The sequence below is a fragment of the Triticum aestivum genome, chromosome 6A (genome assembly GCF_018294505.1).
Source record: "Triticum aestivum cultivar Chinese Spring chromosome 6A, IWGSC CS RefSeq v2.1, whole genome shotgun sequence".
Classification (NCBI taxonomy): domain Eukaryota; kingdom Viridiplantae; phylum Streptophyta; class Magnoliopsida; order Poales; family Poaceae; genus Triticum; species Triticum aestivum.
In genome coordinates this window covers 97,193,779-97,209,920 of record NC_057809.1, presented here as the reverse complement: position 1 = coordinate 97,209,920, position 16,142 = coordinate 97,193,779, and positions in this window count along the sequence as shown.

Sequence of the window (16,142 nt, the reverse complement as noted above, 5' to 3'; positions counted from 1 at the left end):
GTGGAGATGGCCACATAGCGCACCTCGTACTGCATCTGGCGGGCCTTCTTCTTGCATTGGCGCAGCACGATCTGGTCCGCTCTAGCCCTGTGCTCCGGAAGAACTCGATAGAATTTCTACAATCATGCATGAAACAAGAATGGAAGAAGCCATGAGTTAAATCATTCATGAAACTAGAATGGACTTGTGCTTCTGAAGAGAACTCACCCAGAAAGTAGTGATCACGGCCTTGGCATGGGTCTCATGGTCCGCGTGGCGGGCCGCTTCCCAGTGGTCCCAGCTCGTGGCCAAAACCCGACGGTCCGGCTGCCTGACTGGATCCGGACAGTACAACCCCGGCCAGTATAACTTCAGCAAGACGGTGATGAGGCCGTTGGGAATACGGACCCCTTTAGAATATATCCAGTTGCTGCAAAAGAATGAACTATTAGCATGTGACAAGCAAAATAAATAACAACCGGAATAAGCATGTGACAAGCAAAATAATGAACCACTTACTCTTTTCCCGTGGGCTCAATGAGCCACTTCTGCTCCTCAGTAGCAGGAACCTGCTTTGGTAGCTTTGCGTTACCACGCAGCCACCCCTTCTTGTCAACCCCCTTCCCGTCACCACCATCATCCCCGCCACCACCCTCCTCCTCGCCTGCCTCCCCCTCCCCAACCTCCTCCCCAACCTCCTCCTCCTCCTCCTCCTCGCCTGCCTCCTCCTCCACCTCCTCCTCCTCCCCCCCACCACCTCCTCCTCCTCCTCCTCCTCCCTAGAGTGTACCTCACTAGAGGAGGGTACCTCACTAGAGGAGGGCCTCGAAGACAACACCCCTAAGTCGGTGAGGGTGCGCTCTTTCTGGCCGCGACCCCCTGTAGTGGCTCTCCCCCCAGCACCTCGTCCTCTAGAGGCTCTCCCCCCGCCCCCTCCTCCTCTAGGGGCACCTCTCCCTCGACCTCCCTGTGAGGAGTCATCGTCAAGTAGCCGAGGGGGAGGATTACGTGCTCGACCACTCCGACTAGGCAGGCCGATGACCTTGCGTAGGAAACCCACGCCGTCGGCCTTCCCCTTGCCCATGTTCCACGAACCTGCATTGAAAAGAGAAAAAGCAATTAGTAAATTAATGAAATGAAGGAAAAGGCATGATAATAAACACATTAATAAAAATGCATAAAAAGGCATATTCCTAAACTATAGAAAAAATACTTGAAACGTACATCTGCTAGAACCCATATGAATCATCACTGTTGTAACCTCTTTCTCGGTCCGTCTCATCATCACTATCAATCATATCATCTTCGTTGTCCGACGGAGGTGGAGGCTCTTCCTCGTCGTCAGCGTCTTCGTTTAACTTTTCTAGCATAAGTATGTCATTTTCATTGACAATGGTCTCACCATCATTCCGTGCATCGTCGACGTTTGGGTCCACATCATCATCACCCAATGGTCTAGCGTCATCGTTTCTAACCACATCATCATCATCATCATCAGGTTGCTCTTGATAGAACACTCCCTCGTATGTCATGGGGTTAATGTTGTAGTAATCGTCTTCATTCGGGTCTGGTAGCTTACCATGTGGCGACACCTTGAACACAACTTCCCAACCCTTTAGATACACTTTCTGGCATGGGTAAGGCAGATAATATACTTGTGTAGCTTGGGTAGCCGCAATGAAGAGATCGGCTCCGGCATAGACGGTTGATGGTTTAACTTCGACCAAACCAATGGAAGGCGTATGTTTTACCCCCTCCCGCGGATCGAACCATCGGCATTTGAACACAGGCAGACTTAGGGTCTCACGCCCCTGGCGGAATTTAACCTCGTATATATTTTGTACCCTTCCGTAGTAGTCTACTGAATTTTGACCGGGGGTGTACACTCCAGTATTTATAGTTTTGGGATCGGGGCGGCTGTTTTGGTGCTCCTCTGTATGGAAGCGATACCCATTCACATCATACTTTTTACATGTCATGACGGCAGGGTCAAAACCCATGGAAACCCATCTCAATTCATCATCCATAGATATGTTCGGATCTTTTCCCTACAAGTATAATGGAAATTGTTGCGTGCATTAGTTCGGTTAACTAATAAATGTTGAAGTAGGTATTTAATAGGGGAGTGTGGAAAATTACTTTCTCCATGAACCAAGCAACAAAATTTTTACGTCCAGGGTTTCCATGACGGAGAAGAGTAAGTGCCTCCGCCTCAGTAGGAGGATTCACTCCCATCCATTCCTCTTGAACGAAATCACTAAAAAAAGATAAGCGGTGTTAGACCGGGCTAAGTGAACATGAAACATGATGATGTGGAAGACATAAAGGAATGGTGTAGTGGTATTACCTCATCCACACTTCCTCAACTTCCTTGATGTTGTGCAAGATATAGAACATGAGGTCCTCCCACTCTTGTCGTGGCATGTTATAAGATTTCGAGGTCCCAGCCCTCCCACCTTGCGCGTTGAATAGATCGAGCCTGGGTTGATACTTGGGCTCTTCTATATTGTATCGAGGCACCTTGTTATGCAGATGGGGAACGTGGTCTGGATAGTATGATGTCCTGAGGTCTGACTGTTGGGTTTCGTAGTAATTTCAAAAAATTTCCTACGCACACGCAAGATCATGTGATGCATAGCAACGAGGGGGAGAGTGTTGTCTACGTACCCAACGCAGACCGACTGTGAAAGCGATGACACGACGTAGAGGAAGTAGTCGTACGTCTTCACGATCCAACCGATCAAGCACTGAATCTACGGCACCTCCGAGTTCGAGCACACGTTCAGCTCGATGACGATCCCCGGACTCCGATCCAGCAAAGTGTCTGGGAAGAGTTCCGTCAGCACGACGGCGTGGTGACGATCTTGATGTACTACAGCAGCAGGGCTTCGCCTATACTCCGCTACAGTATTATCGAGGTATATGGTGGCAGGGGGCACCACACACGGCTAAGGAATAGATCACGTGGATCAACTTGTGTGTCTAGAGGTGTCCCCTGCCTCCGTATATAAAGGAGGAGAGGAGGGGAGGCTGGCCGGCCAAGGAGGGAGGCGCAGGAGAGTCCTACTCCCTCTGGGAGTAGGATTCCTCCCCCCAATCCTAGTCTAACTAGGATTCCTCGGAGGGGAAGGGAGAGAGGGGGGCCGGCCACCTTCTCCTAGTCCTAATAGGACTAGGGGAGGGGGAAGTGGCGCAGCCACCTTGGGCTGCCCCTTTCTCCTTTCCACTAAGGCCCATGAAGGCCCATATGGCTCCCGGGGGGTTCCGGTAACCCTCCCGGTACTCCGGTAAAATCCCGATTTCACCCGGAACACTTCCGATGTCCAAACATAGGCTTCCAATATATCAATCTTTACATCTCGACCATTTCGAGACTCCTCGTCATGTCTGTGATCACATCCGGGACTCCGAACAACCTTCGGTACATCAAAATGCATAAACTCATAATGTAAATGTCATCGTAACCTTAAGCGTGCGGACCCTACGGGTTCGAGAACAATGTAGACATGACCGAGACATGTCTCCGGTCAATAACCAATGGCGGGACCTGGATGCCCATATTGGCTCCTACATATTCTACGAAGATCTTTATCGGTCAGACCGCATAACAACATACGTTGTTCCCTTTGTCATCGGTATGTTACTTGCCCGAGATTCGATCGTCGGTATCCAATACCTAGTCCAATCTCGTTACCGGCAAGTCTCTTTACTCGTTCCATAATACATCATCTCACAACTAACATATTAGTTGTAATGCTTGCAAGGCTTATGTGATGTGTATTACCGAGAGGGCCCAGAGATACCTCTCCGACAATCGGAGTGACAAATCCTAATCTCGAAATACGCCAACCCAACATCTACCTTTGGAGACACCTGTAATGCTCCTTTATAATCACCCAGTTACGTTGTGACGTTTGGTAGCACCCAAAGTGTTCCTCCGGTAAACGGGAGTTGCATAATCTCATAGTCATAGGAACATGTATAAGTCATGAAGAAAGCAATAGCAACATACTAAACGATCGGGTGCTAAGCTAATGGAATGGGTCATGTCAATCAGATCATTCAACTAATGATGTGACCTCGTTAATCAAATAACAACTCATTGTTCATGGTTAGGAAACATAACCATCTTTGATTAACGAGCTAGTCAAGTAGAGGCATACTAGTGACACTTTGTTTGTCTATGTATTCACACATGTATTATGTTTCCGGTTAATACAATTCTAGCATGAATAATAAACATTTATCATGATTATAAGGAAATAAATAATAACTTTATTATTGCCTCTAGGGCATATTTCCTTCAGTCTCCCACTTGCACTAGAGTCAATAATCTAGATTACACTGTAATGATTCTAACACCCATGGAGCTTTGGTGCTGATCATGTTTTGCTCGTGGAAGAGGCTTAGTCAACGGGTCTGCAACATTTAGATCCGTATGTATCTTGCAAATCTCTATGTCTCCCACCTGGACTAGATCCCGGATGGAGTTGAAGCGTCTCTTGATGTGTTTGGTCCTTTTGTGAAATCTGGATTCCTTTGCCAAGGCAATTGCACCAGTATTGTCACAAAAGATTTTCATTGGACCCGATGCATTAGGTATGACACCTAGATCGGATATGAACTCCTTCATCCAGACTCCTTCATTTGCTGCTTCCGAAGAAGCTATGTACTCCGCTTCACATGTAGATCCCGCTACGACGCTTTGTTTAGAACTGCACCAACTGACAGCTCCACCGTTTAATGTAAACACGTATCCGGTTTGCGATTTAGAATCGTCCGGATCAGTGTCAAAGCTTGCATCAACGTAACCTTTTACGGTGAGCTCTTTGTCACCTCCATATACGAGAAACATATCCTTAGTCCTTTTCAGGTATTTCAGGATGTTCTTGACCGCTGTCCAGTGATCCATTCCTGGATTACTTTGGTACCTCCCTGCTAAACTTATAGCAAGGCACACATCAGGTCTGGTACACAGCATTGCATACATGATAGATCCTATGGCTGATGCATAGGGAACATCTTTCATATTTTCTCTACCTTCTGCAGTGGTCGGGCATTGAGTCTTACTCAATTTCACACCTTGTAACACAGGCAAGAACCCTTTCTTTGCTTGATCCATTTTGAACTTCTTCAAAATTTTGTCAAGGTATGTGCTTTGTGAAAGTCCAATTAAGCGTCTTGATCTATCTCTATAGATCTTAATGCCTAATATGTAAGCAGCTTCACCGAGGTCTTTCATTGAAAAACTTTTATTCAAGTATCCCTTTATGCTATCCAGAAATTCTATATCATTTCCAATTAGTAATATGTCATCCACATATAATATCAGAAATGCTATAGAGCTCCCACTCACTTTCTTGTAAATACAGGCTTCTCCGAAAGTCTGTATAAAACCAAATGCTTTGATCACACTATCAAAACGTTTATTCCAACTCCGAGAGGCTTGCACCAGTCCATAAATGGATCGCTGGAGTTTGCACACTTTGTTAGCTCCCTTTGGATCGACAAAACCTTCCGGTTGCATCATATACAACTCTTCTTCCAGAAATCCATTCAGGAATGCAGTTTTGACATCCATCTGCCAAATTTCATAATCATAAAATGCGGCAATTGCTAACATGATTCGGACAGACTTAAGCATCGCTACGGGTGAGAAGGTCTCATCGTAGTCAATCCCTTGAACTTGTCGAAAACCTTTTGCGACAAGTCGAGCTTTGTAGACAGTAACATTACCATTAGCGTCAGTCTTCTTCTTGAAGATCCATTTATTCTCAATTGCTTGCCGATCATCGGGCAAGTCAACCAAAGTCCATACTTTGTTCTCATACATGGATCCCATCTCAGATTTCATGGCTTCAAGCCACTTTGCGGAATCTGGGCTCACCATCGCTTCTTCATAGTTCGTAGGTTCATCATGATCTAGTAGCATGACTTCCAGAACTGGATTACCGTACCACTCTGGTGCGGATCTTACTCTGGTTGATCTACGAGGTTCAGTAGTATCTTGTTCTGAAGTTTCATGATCATTATCATTAACTTCCTCACTTATTGGTGTAGGTGTCGCAGAAACAATTTTCTGTGATGTACTACTTTCCAACAAGGGAGCAGGTACAGTTACCTCGTCAAGTTCTACTTTCCTCCCACTCACTTCTTTCGAGAGAAACTCCTTCTCAAGAAAGTTTCCGAATTTAGCAACAAAAGTCTTGCCTTCGGATCTGTGATAGAAGGTGTATCCAATAGTTTCCTTTGGATATCCTATGAAGACACATTTCTCCGATTTGGGTTCGAGCTTATCAGGTTGAAGCTTTTTCACATAAGCATCGCAGCCCCAAACTTTAAGAAACGACAACTTTGGTTTCTTGCCAAACCACAGTTCATAAGGCGTCGTCTCAACGGATTTTGATGGTGCCCTATTTAACGTGAATGCGGCCATCTCTAGAGCATAACTCCAAAATGATAGCGGTAAATCAGTAAGAGACATCATAGATCGCACCATATCTAGTAAAGTACGATTACGACGTTCGGACACACCATTACGTTGTGGTGTTCCGGGTGGCGTGAGTTGCGAAACTATTCCACAGTTTTTCAAATGTACACCAAACTCGTAACTCAAATATTCTCCTCCACGATCAGATCGTAGAAACTTTATTTTCTTGTTACGATGATTTTCAACTTCACTCTGAAATTCTTTGAACTTTTCAAATGTTTCATACTTATGTTTCATTAAGTAGATATACCCATATCTGCTTAAATCATCTGTGAAGGTGAGAAAATAACGATATCCGCCACGAGCCTCAATATTCATCGGACCACATACATCGGTATGTATGATTTCCAACAAATCTGTTGCTCTCTCCATAGTACCGGAGAACGGTGTTTTAGTCATCTTGCCCATGAGGCACGGTTCGCAAGTACCAAGTGATTCATAATCAAGTGGTTCCAAAAGTCCATCAGTATGGAGTTTCTTCATGCGCTTTATACCGATATGACCTAAACGACAGTGCCACAAATAAGTTGCACTTTCATTATCAACTCTGCATCTTTTGGCTTCAACATTATGAATATGTGTATTACTACTATCGAGATTCAATAAGAATAGACCACTCTTCAAGGGTGCATGACCATAAAAGATATTACTCATATAAATAGAACAACCATTATTCTCTGATTTAAATGAATAACCGTCTCGCATTAAACAAGATCCAGATATAATGTTCATGCTCAACGCTGGCACCAAATAACAATTATTTAGGTCTAATATTAATCCCGAAGGTAGATGTAGAGGTAGCGTGCCGACCGCGATCACATCGACTTTGGAACCGTTTCCCACGCGCATCGTCACCTCGTCCTTAGCCAATATTCGCTTAATCCGTAGCCCCTGTTTCGAGTTGCAAATATTAGCAACAGAACCAGTATCAAATACCCAGGTGCTACTGCGAGCATTAGTAAGGTACACATCAATAACATGTATATCACATATACCTTTGTTCACTTTGCCATCCTTCTTATCCGCCAAATACTTGGGGCAGTTCCGCTTCCAGTGACCAGTCTGCTTGCAGTAGAAGCACTCAGTTTCAGGCTTAGGTCCAGACTTGGGTTTCTTCTCTTGAGCAGCAACTGGCTTGCCGTTCTTCTTGAAGTTCCCCTTCTTCTTCCCTTTGCCCTTTTTCTTGAAACTAGTGGTCTTGTTGACCATCAACACTTGATGCTCCTTTCTTGATTTCTACCTCCGCAGCTTTCAGCATCGCGAAGAGCTCGGGAATAGTCTTGTTCATCCCTTGCATATTATAGTTCATCACGAAGCTCTTGTAGCTTGGTGGCAGTGATTGGAGAATTCTGTCAATGACGCAATCATCTGGAAGATTAACTCCCAATTGAATCAAGTGATTATTATACCCAGACATTTTGAGTATATGCTCACTGACAGAACTGTTCTCCTCCATCTTGCAGCTATAGAACTTATTGGAGACTTCATATCTCTCAATCCGGGCATTTGCTTGAAATATTAACTTCAACTCCTGGAACATCTCATATGCTCCATGACGTTCAAAACGTCGTTGAAGTCCCGATTCTAAGCCGTAAAGCATGGCACACTGAACTATCGAGTAGTCATCAGCTTTGCTCTGCCAGACGTTCATAACATCTGGCGTTGCTCCAGCAGCAGGCCTGGCACCCAGCGGTGCTTCCAGGACGTAATTCTTCTGTGCAGCAATGAGGATAATCCTCAAGTTACGGACCCAGTCCGTGTAATTGCTACCATCATCTTTCAACTTTGCTTTCTCAAGGAACGCATTAAAATTCAACGGAACAACAGCACGAGCCATCTATCTACAATCAACATAAACAAGCAAGATACTATCAGGTACTAAGTTCATGATAAATTTAAGTTCAATTAATCATATTACTTAAGAACTCCCACTTAGATAGACATCCCTCTAATCCTCTAAGTGATCACGTGATCCAAATCAACTAAACCATGTCCGATCATCACGTGAGATGGAGTAGTTTCATCGGTAACCATCTTTATGTTGATCATATCTACTATATGATTCATGCTCGACCTTTCGGTCTCTGTGTTCCGAGGCCATATCTGTATATGCTTGGCTCGTCAAGTATAACCTGAGTATTCTGTGTGCGCAACTGTTTTGCACCCGTTGTATTTGAACGTAGAGCCTATCACACCCGATCATCACGTGGTGTCTTAGCACGAAGAACTTTCGCAACGGTGCATACTCAGGGAGAACACTTCTTGATAATTTAGTGAGAGATCATCTTATAATGCTACCGTCAATCAAAGCAAGATAAGATGCATAAAAGATAAACATCACATGCAATCAATATAAGTGATATGATATGGCCATCATCATCTTGTGCCTGTGATCTCCATCTCCGAAGCACCGTCATGATCACCATCGTCACCGGCGCGACACCTTGATCTCCATCGTAGCATCGTTGTCGTCTCGCCAATCTTATGCTTCCACGACTATCACTACCGTTTAGTAATAAGTAAAGCATTACATCGCGATTGCATTGCATACAATAAAGCGACAACCATATGGCTCCTGCCAGTTGCCGATAACTCGGTTACAAAACATGATCATCTCATACAATAAAATTCAGCATCATGCCTTGACCATATCACATCACAACATGCCCTGCAAAAACAAGTTAGACGTCCTCTACTTTGTTGTTGCATGTTTTACGTGGCTGCTACGGGCTTAAGTAAGAACCAATCTCACCTACGCATCAAAACCACAACGATAGTTTGTCAAATAGACTCCGTTTTAACCTTCGCAAGGACCGGGCGTAGCCATACTCGGTTCAACTAAAGTTGGAGAGACAGTCGCCCGCAAGCCATCTATGTGCAAAGCACGTCGAGGGAACCGGTCTCGCATAAGCGTACGCGTAAGGTTGGTCCGGGTCGTCTCGTCCAACAATACCGCCGAACCAAAGTATGACATGCTGGTAGGCAGTATGACTTGTATCGTCCACAACTCACTTGTGTTCTACTCGTGCATATAACATCAACATAAATAACCTAGGCTCGGATGCCACTGTTGGGTTTCGTAGTAATTTCAAAAAATTTCCTACGCACACGCAAGATCATGTGATGCATAGCAACGAGGGGGAGAGTGTTGTCTACATACCCAACGCAGACCGACTGCGGAAGCGATGACACGACGTAGAGGAAGTAGTCGTACGTCTTCACGATCCAACCGATCAAGCACTGAATCTACGGCACCTCCGAGTTCGAGCACACGTTCAGCTCTATGACGATCCCCGAACTCCGATCCAGCAAAGTGTCGGGGAAGAGTTCCGTCAGCACGACGGCGTGGTGACGATCTTGATGTACTACAGCAGCAGGGCTTCGCCTATACTCCGCTATAGTATTATCGAGGTATATGGTGGCAGGGGGCACCGCACACGGCTAAGGAATAGATCACGTGGATCAACTTGTGTGTATAGAGGTGTCCCCTGCCTCCGTATATAAAGGAGGAGAGGAGGGGAGGCTGGCCGGCCAAGGAGGGAGGCGCAGGAGAGTCCTACTCCCTCTGGGAGTAGGATTCCTCCCCCCAATCCTAGTCTAACTAGGATTCCTCGGAGGGGAAGGGAGAGAGGGGGGCCGGCCACCTTCTCCCAGTCCTAATAGGACTAGGGGAGGGGGAAGTGGCGCAGCCACCTTGGGCTGCCCCTTTCTCCTTTCCACTAAGGCCCATGAAGACCCATATGGCTCCCGAGGGGTTCCGGTAACCCTCCCGGTACTCCGGTAAAATCCCGATTTCACCCGAAACACTTCCGATGTCCAAACATAGGCTTCCAATATATCAATCTTTACGTCTCGACCATTTCGAGACTCCTCGTCATGTCCGTGATCACATCCGGGACTCCGAACAACCTTCGGTACATAAAAATGCATAAACTCATAATGTAACTGTCATCGTAACCTTAAGCGTGCGGACCCTACGGGTTCGAGAACAATGTAGACATGACCGAGACATGTCTCTGGTCAATAACCAATAGCGGGACCTGGATGCCCATATTGGCTCCTACATATTCTACGAAGATCTTTATCGGTCAGACCGCATAACAACATACGTTGTTCCCTTTGTCATCGGTATGTTACTTGCCCGAGATTCGATAGTCGGTATCCAATACCTAGTCCAATCTCGTTACCGGCAAGTCTCTTTACTCGTTCCGTAATACATCATCTCACAACTAACATATTAGTTGTAATGCTTGCAAGGCTTATGTGATGTGTATTACCGAGAGGGCCCAGAGATACCTCTCCGACAATCGGAGTGACAAATCCCAATCTCGAAATATGCCAACCCAACATCTACCTTTGGAGACACCTGTAATGCTCCTTTATAATCACCCAGTTACGTTGTGACGTTTGGTAGCACCCAAAGTGTTCCTCCGGTAAACGGGAGTTGCATAATCTCATAGTCATAGGAACATGTATAAGTCATGAAGAAAGCAATAGCAACATACTAAACGATCGGGTGCTAAGCTAATGGAATGGGTCATGTCAATCAGATCATTCAACTAATGATGTGACCTCGTTAATCAAATAACAACTCATTGTTCATGGTTAGGTAACATAACCATCTTTGATTAACGAGCTAGTCAAGTAGAGGCATACTAGTGACACTTTGTTTGTCTATGTATTCACACATGTATTATGTTTCCGGTTAATACAATTCTAGCATGAATAATAAACATTTATCATGATTATAAGGAAATAAATAATAACTTTATTATTGCCTCTAGGGCATATTTCCTTCACTGACACCTCCTCTAGGATAACTGCCTCAGCTATGGAAGCTTCAATCTTAGCTTTGTTTCCACATTTCCGTCGGAGATGCTTGTTCTGCCTCTCAGGGTCGTACTGCCAGCGATTTTGCACAGGGCCCCCCAACAATACCTCGTTTGCGAGGTGTAGAATGAGATGTGTCATCGGAGTAAAGAAGCCTGGCGGAAAGATCTTCTCTAGCTTGACTATCAACTCCGGTGCCTTCTTATGCAATTTTTCAATCACCTCTTTACTTACTTCTTTAGCACAGAGCATGCGGAAGAAATGGCTAAGCTCGGCAAGCACTCGCCAGACATGCTCGGGGACATAGCCTCGAACCATCATCGGCATTATCCGCTCATTCCATACATGGTAGTCATGACTCTTCAGGCCGGTCACTTTGCCCGTTGAAAGATTGACTCCCTTACTTATATTCGATGCATAACCATCGGTGAACTTCAAAATTTGTTTCAGCCAGATAAGTACTTCTTTTTTTTCTGGCGGTTTAAGGACAAAGTCAGCATCTGGCTTGAACCAGTTTTTTCGACCGCCTGTGGGAGGCTTCATATCCAGGCGTGGTCTATCACAAATTCTCTGTTGATCGGCTCTAGCTTTTACGTTATCCTTCGTCTTATCAGGAATGTTGAGGATCGTGTGGAAAAGGGACTCTACCACATTCTTTTTGGTGTGCATCACATAAATATTGTAAGGAAGTTTGAGGTCCTTGAAATAGGGAAGCTGCGAGAAGGGGGTAATGTGCGTCCAGTTGTGCGTCTCACCATATCCCTCGAAGCCTTTGGCTTTGGCTTTGGCTTTGCCTTTGACTTTAGGCTTGAGAGCTTTTAGCTGAGCAAGAACATCTGCCCCTGAAAATGTTGGAATCTCGGTTACTTCATGAACAACCCGGCCTTTCATGAAGTTCTTCTTGTCTTCCCTGTCTGGATGGTCTGGAGGGAGGAACTGTCGATGCAGGTCAAAGGCTACATACTTGCCACCCTTACTCAGCCAAATCATTCGCAGAGCCTGCATGCACACTGGGCATGGCATCTTACCACTTGTACACCATCCGCAGAATAGAGCATAGCCGGGAAAGTCATGCATGCAATAGTGCAACCAAACTTTCATCAAGAAATTTCTCTGTAGATCCCGGTTGTATGTCAACCTCGAAAAGTACCAAGAATGGTGCAAAGCATCCACAAGCGGCTGCATAAACACACCCAATTGCTTCCCCGGGTAGTCAGGCCCCGGAATGATGAGCGACAAGAACATGGTCTTCCATTGCATTAGGGCACCGGGAGGAAGATTGAGCGAAATTACAAACACAGGCCAGCAGCTGTATGGATTGGACGACATACCATATGGATTCAACCCATCACCTGATATGGCTATTCTGACATTCCCAGCCTCGGCTGCTTCCTCGGGGTATTCTTCATCGAATGACTTCCATGCTTCCCCTCCCGATGGATGTACGATTTTTTTTGCATTGTACCTTATACCTTCCTTGTGCCACTTCATCATTTTGGCAGACTCCTTCGTGATGAAAAGGCGCTGCAGTCTTTTTATAAAATCAAGATACCGAAGAACCTTAACGGGGATGGTTAGCTGCTTTTTCTCACCATCCTCACCGACCACCTCAATGTACCGAGATGAACCGCACTTCCTACAGTACTTGTCATCCGCATACTCGTGCCTAAACAAAAGGCAATTCTTCGGGCAAACATCTATTTTCTCATAATCCATAGAGAGTGCCTTCATGATTTTCTTTGTATCGTACATGCTTTTCGACAGTTCATGACCCTCAGGGAGGCTGTTAGCCCATACTCCCAGGAATGCTTCGAAGCATTTCTGGCTATAGCCGTACTCAGCCTTGACTGCAATCAGTTGCGAGATGGCATCCAGCTGAGATATTTTCGCACCCGCATAAAGAGGTTTCTTCGACGAGGCCAAGACCTCCAAGAAGGCCTTTGCGGTTTCCTTCGGCTCCTCCGGTTCATTCTCTGAAGGTGTCACATTTGCCGTTTCTGCAACAATGACATCATCTAGCATGTCCCTGACCCCGTCGTCCTCATATCCATCGATGCGTTGTCGCATCACCTCCTCTCTACCACGGTCCTGCTCGGCTATGTTTATCGGCGGCATGTCAAAGTTTGGCATATATCTGTGCGTGCGAAGGTGCTTACTCATGTCCGTCTGATTTCTACGGTGACGTCTGGAACATCTCGCACAGGGGCATGGTGGGATAATTCTCATTGGACGACGGAATATCTCCTTCAAATACACATCAGTTTTCGCGATCCACTCTGATGTTACTCGATTCCGACGGATAAAACCACTGTACATCCACTGATTATCTGCCATCCTCTGCTTTTTTGCAGCCCACACAACATAATTAAGGATTCACTTAAATTAATCACATCAAATTTTCATTTTCTACCGCGTTTAATCCACCTACATCTCTAATAGGTAAAGATGGGTCCTAATCCCACCCGAGGATGTGTAGATTGAGTACGTTCTCCATTCTACCCCGTTCCGAGACAAAATTTCGGCAGCACCTCCCCGCTGTTCTCCAAATACACGTCTCGGCAAATAGCCGAGAGAATGTGCTTCGGAGAACAATGGGGAGGCGCCGCCGAAATCCTGTCTCGGAACGGGGTAGAACATGGAGAACGTACCTAATCTACACATCCTCGGGCTGTCCGTGGAAAACGCTGGACAATCCGAAAGAGCTGCGGTGATAAATATGCAATTGAATGCATATTTATCCGTGCAACCCTTTCGGACGGGAGACGCCTAGGTTACGTCAGTTGACTTGAGAATGAAATCTAGTGATATGAAAAAATGGAGGATATGGACTTGTAGCTCACCCTCGGCTGTAGAGGAAGTAGTCGAACAGCAGAGGGATGCTCAGGGGGACCAACGCGTCGTACAACGGTCACTCCGATGAAATGCGACACCATAAAGCCTGCAAATTCCATCGCGACAAAAAATTTAGAACATCACAACTCATAGAACATCACAATATCATCATCATCATCTAACAATCATCGAATCATAGAAAAACATCATCATCATCTAAAAATTATCGAAGCATAAAAAACGCCATCATCTATCATCAACATCATCATCTACCAATCATCTATCATCTATCATCATCATCTCAAAATCATCGAAGCATAAAAATCATCATTATCACTTCTCATCTAACAATCATCATCATCTCAAAACAAATCCGTATGAACAAGTTATCTATCTAACTACCATCTATGTGTCTAACTATCACATTTAGCCCTCTTATCCTCTGCAAAATCATGAAAAAACAAAAAAATGTTCTTGGGTGCAATTGAATGCATATTTATTGATGAAACCCTTTCGGACGGGAGACGCCTAGGTTACGCCAGTTGACTTGAGAATGAAACCTAGTGATATGAAAAAATGGAGGAGATGGAATGTTAGCTCACCCTCGGCTGTAGAGGAAGTAGTCGAACAACAGAGGGATGCTCAGGGGGACCAACGCGTCGGACAACGGTCACTCTGATGAAATGCGACACCACAATGCCTGCAAATTCCACCGAAAGAACAACTTAGATCATCACATCTCAGTAAAGTGTCAAACTTTTTTCTTCTATTTTTTTAGCAAGATCATCATGAGTATCATTTTTTAGCAAGATCATCACATCTTAGTAAGTCTCAAAATTGTGTCTTCAATTATTTTATCAAGATCATTATGAGTATAAAAAAAATAACAAGATCATCACATCTCAGTCAAGTGTCAAATTTTGTCCAACATCCATCCATCCATCCATTCATCTATCATTAACTTTACCAACATACATTAGTCAACATGACCTAACATTAAATATATGACAAACAAAGTTTCTAAAAAAATTCACCGACATTCCATCCATCCACCATCTATGATTCTAACAACATCCATGAATCCATCTAAGAAAAATTTATCCATACATCCATCCACCTAAAAACAGTAGCAAGAAGAAGAAAAACATACAAAAAATCTATTTATCTAACTATCTATCCATCCATTCATCTAGCAGCACAGCAGCGGCAGGGGAGCAACGGCAGCAGCGGGGGGAGCGGCAGGATGACGGGGGAGCTCACCGAGGGGGCAGGGGACGTGGTGGCGGAGGTGGTGTCGGAGGGGCCGGCAACGGGTGGCGGAGCGTGGGCGGCTGGGGGCTCCCCGGTGCTCACCAGCAGTAGAGGAGGGCCGGGAAGGGGGCGTCGGACCGCCGGAGCCGTGGCCGCAGCCAGCTCACCACGAGCAGGAGGGTCGGGAAGGGGGCGAGGACGACGGGGCCAGTCCTGGGACGGGTCCGCGCGGTGCGGGGCGGCCGGGAACGACCAGCGGCGATGCGGGGCGGGCGGGGACGGCTGGCGGCGGTGCGGGGAGAGAACAGCCGGCGGCAGTGCAGAGGGAGGACGCGTGATGCGGGGTAGGGACGGGGGGCGAGGAGCGTGGGGAGGGGTCGGTGCGACGCGGTGAGGACAGGGGCGGCGGCGGTGCAGATGGGGGCGTCGGCGGTGCGGGGCTAGGATGGCCGGTGGCGGGGGGATCGAGTGGCAGAGGGTGGGGATCGAGCGGCGGAGGGCGGGGATCGAGCGGCGGCGGGGCTGGATCGAGCGAGGAGGGTGGATGAGGGGGTTAGGTCGAATGAGTGGTCGGGGCGTGGGGTGCCCGGTTGGATAAGGTGTGAGGTATGCCGACGGTATAGTCGTCGGCATAGGTTCTTTCCACCTATGCCGACCGTTATGTCGTCGGCATACCTGCTTTTTTTGTTTTTTGTTTACATTAAATTCAATTTATTTAAAAATGTCCTAACAAAATGTAATTATTAATGTCTGGCTCTCA